The sequence below is a fragment of the Lactuca sativa genome, chromosome 5, assembly GCF_002870075.4.
Source record: "Lactuca sativa cultivar Salinas chromosome 5, Lsat_Salinas_v11, whole genome shotgun sequence".
In the NCBI taxonomy this organism is placed as follows: Eukaryota; Viridiplantae; Streptophyta; class Magnoliopsida; order Asterales; family Asteraceae; genus Lactuca; species Lactuca sativa.
The window spans coordinates 175,703,232-175,714,400 of record NC_056627.2 but is presented as its reverse complement, the minus strand read 5'-3'; the positions used below and the strand labels follow the sequence as shown (position 1 = coordinate 175,714,400).

General features: G+C 41.2%; 1 long non-coding RNA gene across 2 annotated transcripts; it reads right to left on the bottom strand.

Moving 5' to 3' along the window:
• LOC122198047 (uncharacterized) lies at positions 1-2,730 on the bottom strand. 2 transcript variants are annotated; one of them, XR_008224419.1, is made up of 3 exons: positions 2,059-2,730; positions 1,050-1,137; positions 1-178 (listed from the first exon to the last, which is right to left on the bottom strand). It is a non-coding gene; the product is annotated as an uncharacterized LOC122198047 (long non-coding RNA). The 2 variants fall into 2 exon arrangements; XR_008224418.1 differs by having other exon boundaries at positions 2,077-2,730.
• Between the last annotated feature and the right edge of the window lie 8,439 nt (positions 2,731-11,169).

The following is an 11,169-nucleotide window of genomic DNA, read 5'->3' as shown; positions in this document are numbered from 1 at the left end:
AAATTCAAGGCCAAAAATTTCATTTTTAATTAGGTTATTACATAAAACCAAAGTATGAATAATCAAAATATAATATTATGAAACCATATCAAAGTAAAATCCCAAGGATCTCGTTTGCAGAAAACATAGCGTGATGCGCTGCGATCAAGCCGGCTCCTTTCCTTTGCAAACAAAGCACCTGAAACCAAAACTGTAAACCGTAAGCACGAAGCTTAGTGAGTTCCCCCATCATACCACATACCACATAATACCATTGGTATCTTTCAACTGGTATCTACCATCGGAATCTTTCAACCGGTAACCGGGGACTATTTCACCCCTACCACCATCACATAATAATATATCATAAACATACACATCATAACATACTGATCACATACTAACATCATAACATATCGATCACAAACTAACATCATAACATAATGATCACAAACTAACATCATAACATAATGATCACATACCAACATATAAAAAACAAACAGATAAGCATTGCGTGGGTTATGTATACCCCTTCGGTATCTTTCAACCGGTAACTGCCATCGATATCTTTCAACCGGTATCCGGGGAATATATCACCCCCACCACTATCATATAATAACATGTCATAAACATATTGGTTCCATGATACATAACATAAACATACTGAATCACATAATGGCATATCATAACCATACTGGTCACTTAATAACATATCATACATGGGTTCTGTCTACCCCTTCGGTATATTTCAACCGGTAACTGCCTTCGGTATCTTTCAACTGGTAACTGGGGACTATTTCACCCCTACCACTATCACATAATAACATATCATGATCATACTGCTAGGCATGCATGGGTACTATCTACCCCTTCAGTATCTTTCAACCGGTAACTATGGGCTATATCACCCCTACCACTACTAACACATATGTCATAGCATCCTAGCACATAAAGCATATCAGATAACAACACACCAATTAATTATCACAAAGACAATCATCTAACAAATAACTCCTACTAGTGGGTCGGCATTGTGGCCGTAGACCCACTCCTACTGGAAGGTAACTCACCTCGCACTGCTGAAGTCCCGTAGACTCAACCCCTCATTGCTGAAGTCCCGCAGACTCGACCCCAGCTGCTGGATGACAGATTCCCGATCTGTCAATATCAAAACATTACCCAATTAATAATTGGGTCCCCAACACATAACCAATAGTACATTATTTGGATAATTACTACATTACCCCCAAGCTTGGCTCATTCAATCCCAAGGCCCAATCTATAGGCCCAAATTAAATTAGGAATCAAGCCCAACACATGGCCCAATTTTCCAAATTGGGCCCAGGCCTATACATGGTCTTATTATAAGGCCCCACATCATATAATCATTAAGGCCCAAACTATGGCCCATCTATGGCCCAATTTTTCAAATTGGGCTCAAACCCCTTACATGGGCCTTACCCTAGGCCCATTAAGTATTCTAGTCCATTTGCTTGACTTTGGATGGCTCATTAATAACGCAATCATCAAGGCCCAATAGAAGAACCAACAATACACCCATGTGGAATTAGGGTTTCACAAAAAATGACGATTAGGGTTAAGTGTTTCTCACTTAACCCATTAAGGACTTAATCCATTAAGTCAATCATTCTTCTAAATAAGTCATATGGTGTGATTGGGCTTAATCACACAATTCCAGTATTCCAATGGCCCACAAGTGGGTCTCAATAAGTCCAAGCCCATAAATCCAATATTAGGGTTTTCTAAACCCTAATTAGGGTTTTCAACCCATCTTAGCCCAATAGGCCCATTAGTTAAGTCCTTGGATCCATTAGGGTCCATTAAGCCCATTAGATACATGTTTGGGCTTTTATGCCCATTAAGCCTCATTGGGCCCATTAGGGTTTTAGTCCCTTGACCAAACATCCCCAAACTAGCAATCCCAACACAGTTAAGCACACCGCCACCCGACACGGCAGCCGGTGGCGGCAGCCACCACCCTAAGGTGGTGGTTTTTGGTTTTCTTTCATTAATCAAATTTTTTTACAATTACAAAGCCCATCCGATAAAAACACATACACACGAAAATATACCCACCCATGGTGGTACATGGCGGCAGCCACCACCTCATGGTGGTGGCAGTGGCTTTTCCGGTCAAACGAAGTCACACACAACACAAACACATGCTTCAAATTGTAACAAACACCCCACCCACCCACCCACCCACCTGGTGGCGGTTGGCGACGACAGCAACAACGCGAGTGGTAATAGCGGCGGCTTAAGGCAACGGCTTGACGTTCGCAAGGTGGCAGAACTAAAGAAGAAGGAGACACGGAGCAGCTCCGACTGTGTCTTCCCGGTTGCAGCGTAGTGTCGGTTCACAGCAGCAACATCCGACACCGTGGCGGATTATTCTGACTCCTATTACGGCTAGGAGGCTGACGGACACACCGACGGTTGGCAGCAGACGACGTAGCAATAAAACCGAACAGAGAGGAGAGGAGATCCATCGCCAGGAGCAGCAACAACGACCAACACCAATGCGTTTCTTCTTCCTTCCCGAAAATGGCCAGCGACTGCGGCTGGAGAGGAGTTTAAAGGTGGCGGCAGTCCTGCGGTTACTCTTGTCCATTCTTTTATCAGAAAAACGAAATGAAAGGAGGAGGCGATTGGGGAGCCACAAGGTGGCGCAGCGCCGGGAATTGTAAGGGTGGAAGTGGCCGCCGGCAAGAGGTTCTATGGATGGAGGGATGCGACTGTGACAATGACGACTAGGGTTAGGGTTAGATCAATATATACCCGATACCTTTAAACCTTTACCCATAATGTCACAAACAGTCCCTCCCTTCACATTCCATTTCAAATTCAGCCCATATTTTACCCTTCCAACCCCTGCCAACTAAATATATTACAAATCAGATTCGAGATTTACAATGCAACCCCTATCTTCTAAAATCTTTTCAAAACTAATCTAGAATTTATCTTTTTTAAACCCTCAATTCCTAATTATGACATTTTCAACCATCTCTTCTCTTTTTCTTTCGAATTAAGTCCCAATAATTACCACGGAGCCCTTGCCTTTAAAAATATTTACAAATTGAGTTTGGAACTTACACTTTAATCCCTGCCTCCAATAATATTTACGAAACCAATCCGAAACCTACACTTTTAACCCCTAACCTCTAGAATCATGACAGTTAACTCCTCGAGACCATCCTTTGATATATAACTATTTATTTTAGGGCTACCATTCCATCATTAATTTATTTATTTATCTAATAAATAAACAAGGTGTTACAACTCTCCCCCACTTAAATTAGATTCCGTCCTCGAAATCATTCATTACCATCCCTTACTCGCCCAGCTACTCAAGTAGCATGGTCACCAACCTGGGCACACCCTAGCCTTCCCAGGGTAGCCATGACCAATCCCCGTAAAGCCCTAAAATCCACAGGTGAACGAATTCCTCGCAACCAGATCTCGTCTATTCCGTCTGAAATCTGCTGTCTCGAGATGATTTGAATCCCTAGCAGACCTCTCATACTGAATCATTATCGTTGAATCTATCATGTTTATCCCTCAACTGACTACTCAACTTTCGATAACTCGAGGTTTCTACTATAATTCAGGGTCACATACCTAATTATCCCAACATATCATTATCGTTGAATCTAGCTATTCCGTTTGTACTCGTAATCTGAAGCACAAATGTTAACACTGCCCAGACGCTGAAACTGCTCGAACACTGAACTGCTTGAAGCAGTATGTTCCTACATATTGCTTCCCAACATCTACCGAAACCTACCTGGTGGGACATCTCTATTTTCATGGCCAGAAAAAACCGATTTTGTTTATGCTTTGTTTAAAAATTAGAGTAACATTTTAAATAAAATTGTTGCGGAATTTGTTCCCAGAAAAATACGATAAATACGTTATCAAAACATTTTCGAAGAAACGTATTTTATTCATTTAAAAACGTTTGGGATGTCATTGTCAATACAGGAACATAAGCATACACAGACTTACATTTATTTACACTAGTGATCTACATCTCTTTAATCTCTCCGTGTAATGTCACTTCATATCGACACCTGTGAAATAAATAAACTGAGTGGGTCAGGTTAGGAAACCTGGTGAGTACATAGGGTTTTCAACCCACAATAATATAATTATTATGTTTAAACAATCAAACAATCAACCCAATTACCCATCCCTATTATCTTCTTTATTCTTAAGGATCTACCCTAAGAATAAGCTATTTCTCATTCATTCATTCCTAAGGATCATCCTAAGGAAACAACATGAAGTCCATTGTTGTCAATGACACATTGGTCAAGCGCAGCTGCTAATATTATCACTTAGGCGCAACTGCCGGAATTAGGACATTTTCTATGAGGCGCTTCTGCCGGTATTGACCTTTAGATGCTACTGTCATGGTCATAAGGCTCTCTATTAGGCGCACCTGTTGATACTGTCCTTAGAGCGCAACTGCTAGGACGTTTACCATAGATCTAAAACATCTACGGGTTGTGGCGCAGCTGTCAGTGCTCATCTATAGGGTACTAGGTCCACTGCTGCCAATGTACACCTATAGGGCACTAGGTCCGCACTACTAATGTTACTCTATTTCAACTTTTATTCCTCATCATTCATCTACCTATGTTTTACCCAACATATTTTGTAGATATAAATACTTATACAGTTTAAATCATTGAAAACATGTATAAAACGTTCATCCAGCATAGGTAGCAAGTATTCAAATAATATGCACACATAGCACGTAATTTATATAAAATACTTCATATCTATGTGTAAGCTGAAGGGGACCATGCACTCACCTGAAAGGTGGTGACTCAGCACTCGTACAACGCTTCGATACTCTCAAAACAATTTTCCTTCGATAAAACCTAGTATCAATACCACTAGGGTTTAGTCTAAGGATAACCGCAAAAAATTAATAGTCTGACTATTATTATTATTATATAAGCGTTAAATAACACTCAATATAACTCATAATAATAGCCCAAATAATTATTTTAAGGACCTAGTAACATTACAATAATTATTTGAAAGCTATATTAAAAGTTGCGTATGCGTAGCTCACTTACAGCGGATTTTAAAGAAAACCGGGCTTTGCTCGGAGCAGCATTTCGAAACCAAAAGACCCTTTTTCTCAGGACTCCGGGAGCCTCGGGGCTTTCTTAGGGTGCTAGGGGGTTTACCTAGGATTAGGAGAGGGTTAGGGGGTAATGAGAGAAAGTAGAGAGAGAAAGTTGTGGTGGAAGGTGTGAAAAATACGAGAGGCTTCGCCTCCATTTTATAGGCCGCAGCCTCGGAGTACGCTGGGCGTACCGAGGCCCTTACGCGGGGCATAATTCAGATAGAGCTTCCAGATGGCGAGACCTCGGTGGAGCGACGTGGCTTCTTCTCGGACCGCACAAGGCCGAAGAACGTTGGGCGTACTCCATTTCAAACGCTGGGCGTAATGCGAGGAGTGACGTGTCCGAATCCGAAGTAATGCCCTGATCAGCGATTGAAGGTCTAGTTCGCGCCACGTCATCGAGTCCGCATCAGTTTCGCAATTTCCCCCTCCGACTTCTAAAAATCATGACTTTCGCATACGAGCTCCGTTTTTGACGTTATTTATATCCACATGAAGGTGGGAACGTACTCTACAACTTTCGTTTAGACTCCGTTGGCTAATTTAGACTTTATTTTAAAAGTTATATTATTAACAGGCCGGGACATGATTGATCCGTTAAATTCTCATAACTTCTTCATCCAACGTCCGTTTTCGTCTGTCTTTTTATCGTTACGCTACAATTAATGAGATCTTCGATTCTCATTTAGGTCGTGTCGGCTAAAAACCGCTCGATCTATTATTCGAATTTCGGGCTGTACACTGCTAATCCGAAACTTCGAAAAATCATAACTTCCTCATACGAAGTCAGATTTGGGCGTTCTTTTTAAGGACGCTCTCGGTTTAACGTATTCTATGACTTTCGTTTAGATTGCTATGGCTAAATCTCGCTCTATCATAAATTCACTATTTACGCCTCCTGGTATCGTGCCGGTTCCATCGCGAAACTTCGACGGGTCATAACTTTTTCGTTATAACTCGGATTTTGACGCTCTTTATATGTACAGAAAACTTGTAACATGTACTACAACTTGGTTGAGATTATTTATTCTTAATAGTATTTTGTCAAAAAGTCATTTTCGACCCCTATTGCCTCTAAATTGACTAGCCCGGATATGCGGGCGTTACAATTATCTCCCCCTTAGGATGATTACGTCCCTGAATTATCAATGAAACAGGGCTCGTATAATGACTCCATACGTCATCTCTTCATCCTAGGTAATAATTATAACTTCTATATTCCTTCAAGTCTATCTCTTAGACTTATTGATTGTAAGCAGTACTAGATCGTGCACCTGCTTTCTTATCTTCAGGTTAGACTCCAAATTATGACCTTCGTGTCACAACCTCATTATTTATCAGAGACTCCTTCTTCTTCTTAACAAAATTAGGATAAGTTAATTTGATTACTACAATTGACCGATGTGTCATATTCTAATGACCTATCATCGTATGTAGCAACGCTTAGAATCAGGTCTCTTAGAGTCAAATTCCAGAATGGATTATGCCTTCCTTCATGGTCTAGTGTGATATAATCACATTTTATCACGTAGCATTTCTAGCTACCAACTTCTTTAACAATCAAGCGCGATACTTCTATTGATTACTTTGATTTCAATCGTTTGGTTTAAGTCGGATGCTACATCGAACTTGGTTCTCTGAACCACGTAACATACTCATTGTAGTCGGACTCAATGTGATATGAACACTAGGGTCGGGATAACAACAATTTTCTTAGTCATTACCAAAACAATGGTAACGACATACTTGAATAAAACAAAATCAATTACTAGCTTCTTGGTAACCTTGTGACTTTCCCTGATCCAAGTGTGAGTCCTGTGCTTCGGTAGTATAGGCCTCTACTACCATTCATACCTACTCATACTCGTCCCAAGTATTGTCCCGTAGTTTCCCAAGTCACCATGCATCAAATCACACAATCATTCAACACATCAAATAACAAAACGAAGGTTTTATATTATTTCTCGAAACGATTACATAGGTAGTCAAGTTGACCCTATACTATGCCTCTAATAGGCTACACCACGTGGTACTAATTACACGACTACTTCATAGATCCTCATTCCTGATCCCTTGCATCGTCAGCTGCTTCGTCTAGGATCATATGGAATGCTCTTGCCTTTGGTTTTGGCGGCACATTTCGCTTTGTTGCTCCTTCTCTCTTTGGGAAATCTTGCTTGAAGTGCCCTTCCTCATTACATTCGTAACACACCCTTTTGTTGAATTTACACTCGTTGGCATAATGCCCATGCTTCCCACACTTGAAACAAGTCACCTCCTCACCACATTTTCCAGAGTGTTTCTTTTTGCACTTCTCGCACCATCTTTCTTCACTCCCTCCTCCTCTAAGCTTCCTTGTACTGGACTTGCTTCTATCATCGGGCTTCGCAGAACCCTCAAACTTCCTCTTTTCGCCAACCTCGATCTTGTTGGTGACTCTTCCCTTAATCATCTCCTCAACCGACTTGGCAACCCATATAGCTGCCTCCAAGGTAGGTGCCTGACGCACTGGCACCGCGTACTCCCATGGAAGCCCTTTTGTGTACTTGTCGATTTTCGTCAGCTCATTCGGAACAAGACGTAAGGCGAGCTCCATTTTCTTTGTGAAGTTGTTGGTGTATTCATCAATAGACATGCTTCCTTTCTTCAAGGTAAGGAATTGGTTTTCTAACTCGAGAAGATTTTGGGTTGAGCAGTACCTACATTTGAACTGCACCAAAAACTCTGCCCACGTCAGTTGTAGGGGCTCATTGGGGCTTAGAGTCTTCCCCAGAGTGTTCCACCAACGAACTGCGCCTCCTCTGAATTGGCGTACCGCAAACGTGGTTTGTAACTTGCCTCTGCAACCACACGTCATGAAAGCTAACTCCATCTCCAAGATCCAATCCATGACCCTGATCGGATCTTCCTTCCCAGTGAAAGTCGATAGCTTGCAAGTCAGAAAATCCTTGTACTTGCATCCATTCCTCTTGACTCCGTCATCTTGGTTGTTTTGTCGAACTATTGGTGGGTTGACTTGACCAACGGTTCCACTGTAGTTCCCCTCCTCAGTCTGCACTTCGTTCAAATCGGGTTGTCTGATCTGTATGGTTGCTTCCTCTCGATTTTGTTGGAGCAAACGTCTGGTTTCCTCCATTTGACGATTCAACATCGCCTGGATCTTCTCTTGCACTCCGGCCATCGTTATTGGCTCAACAGTGGCTACCACAACTGGTATTTGCTCGATCACTCGGGGTTGATCTCAGTTTCCATTTGCATTCATGTTTCCGCAAGGGTCCTTGCCATCTTGATCTATACACCGAATAAGGTGAATCTAGATCTTTATTTAGGATTGACGTTTAAATCATCCTTATCACCCCGAAACGTTTATATGTTAGTTCTAATATCGTAGTTAAACGCTTAGAATCCTAAGCACATAAGGTTTCCAGATCCAGTCGGCAATAGACCATAGATCCGAACAAATAACAACATATCAGGCACAAGCATTTAGCACATAAAAACATTTTAGGCACAATCCCTAAAATAATCTAGTGCTCGCACTTCACAATCATCGCTTAGCATTCTAAGTTTAAGTCTAGAAATAAATCCATATTCCTAGTTCGCTTAAACTAATGCTCTGATACCAACTGTGACATCCCCATTTTCACGGCCAGAAAAGACCGATTTTGTTTATCCTTTGTTTAAAAATCAGAGTAACATTTTAAATAAAAGTGTTGCAGAATTTGTTCCCAGAAAAATACGATAAATACGTTATCAAAACATTTTCGAAGAAACGTATATTATTCATTTTAAAACGTTTGGGATATCATTGTCAATACAGGAACATAAGCATAAACGGACTTACATTTATTTACACTAGTGATCTACATCTCTTTAATCTTTAAGTGTAATGTCACTTCATATCGACACCTGTGATATAAATAAACTAAGTGGGTCAGGTTGGGAAACATGGTGAGTACATAGGGTTTTCAACCCACAATAATATAATTATGTTTAAACAATCAACCCAATTACCCATCCCCATTATCTTCTTTATTCTTAAGGATCAACCCTAAGAATCAGCTATTTCTCATTCATTCATTCCTAAGGATCATCCTAAGGAAACAACATGAAGTCCATTGTTGTCAATGACACATTGGTCAAGCGCAGCCGCTAATATTATCACTTAGGCGCAGCTGCCGGAATTGGGACATTTTCTATGAGGCGCTTCTGCTGGTATTGACCTTTAGACGCTATTGTCATGATCATAAGGCTCTCTATTAGGCGCAACTGCCGATACTTTCCTTAGAGCGCAGCTACTAGGACGTTTACCGTAGATCTAAAACATCTACGGGTTGTGGCGCAGCTGCCAGTGCCCATCTATAGGGTACTAGGTCCACTGCTGCCAATGTATACCTATAGGGCACTAGGTCCGCACTACTAATGTTACTCTATTTCAGCTTTTATTCCTCATCATTCATCTACCCATGTTTTACCCAACATATTTTGTAGATATAAAATACTTATACAGTTTAAATCATTAGAAACATGTATAAAACGTTCATCCAGCATAGGTAGCAAGTATTCAGATAATATGCACACATAGCATGTAATTTATATAAAATACTTTATATCTATGTGTAAGCTGAAGGGGACCATGCACTCACATGAAAGGTGGTGACTCAGCACTCGGACAACGCTTTGATACTCTCAAAACAATTTTCCTTCGATAAAACCTAGTATCAATACCACTAGGGTTTAGTCTAACGATAACCGCGACAAATTAATAGGCTGACTATTATTACTATTAGATAAGTGTTAAATAACACTCAATATAACTCATAATAATAGCCCAAATAATTATTTTAAGGACCTAATAACATGACAATAATTATTTGAAAGCTATATTAAAAGTTGCGTAAGCGTAGCTCACTTACAGCGGATTTTAAAGAAAACCGGGCTTTGCTCGGAGCAGCATTTCGAAACCGAAAGACCCTTTTTCTCAGGACTCCGGGAGTCTCGGGGCTTCCTTAGGGTGCTAGGGGGTTTACCTAGGCTTAAGAGAGGGTTAGGGGGTAGTGAGAGAAAGTAGAGAGAGAAAGTTATGGTGGAAGGTGTGAAAAATCCGAGAGGCTTCGCCTCCCTTTTATAGGCTGCAACCTCGGAGTACGCTGGGCGTACCAAGGCCTTTACGCGGGGCGTAATTCAAATAGAGCTGCCAGGTGGCGAGACCTCGGTGGAGCGACGTGGTTTCTTCTCGGACCGCACAAGGCCGAAGAACGTTGGGCGTACTCCATTTCGGACGCTGGGCATAATGCAAGGAGCGACGTGTCCGAATCCGAAGTAATGCCCTGATTAGCGATGGACGGTCTAGATCGCGCCACGTCATCGAGTCCGCATCAGTTTCGTAATTTCCCCCTCCGACTTCTAAAAATCGTGACTTTCGCATACGAGCTCCGTTTTTAACGTTCTTTATATCCATGCGAAGGTGGGAACGTACTCTACAACTTTCGTTTAGACTCCGTCGACTAGTTTTGACTTTATTTTAAAAGTTATATTATTAACAGGCCGAGACAGGATTGGTCCGTTAAATTCTCATAACTTCTTCATCCGACGTTCGTTCTCGTCTGTCTTTTGATCGTTACGCTACAGTTAACGAGATCTTCGATTCTCGTTTAGGTCGTGTTGGCTAAAAACCGCTTGATCTATTATTCGAATTTCGGGCTGTACACTGTTAATCCGAAACTTCGAAAAATCATAACTTCCTCATACGAAGTCAGATTTGGGCGTTCTTTTTAAGGACACTCTCGGTTTAACGTATTCTATGACTGTCGTTTCGATCGCTAAGGCTAAATCTCGCTCTATCGTAAATTCACTATTTACGTCTCCCGGTATCGTGCTGGTTTCGTCGTGAAACTTCGACGAGTCATAACTTTTTCGTTATAACTCGGATTTGGATGCTCTTTATATGTACGTAAACCTTGTAACATGTACTACAACTTGGTTGAGATTATTTATTCTTAATAGTATTTTTTCAAAAAGTCTTTTTC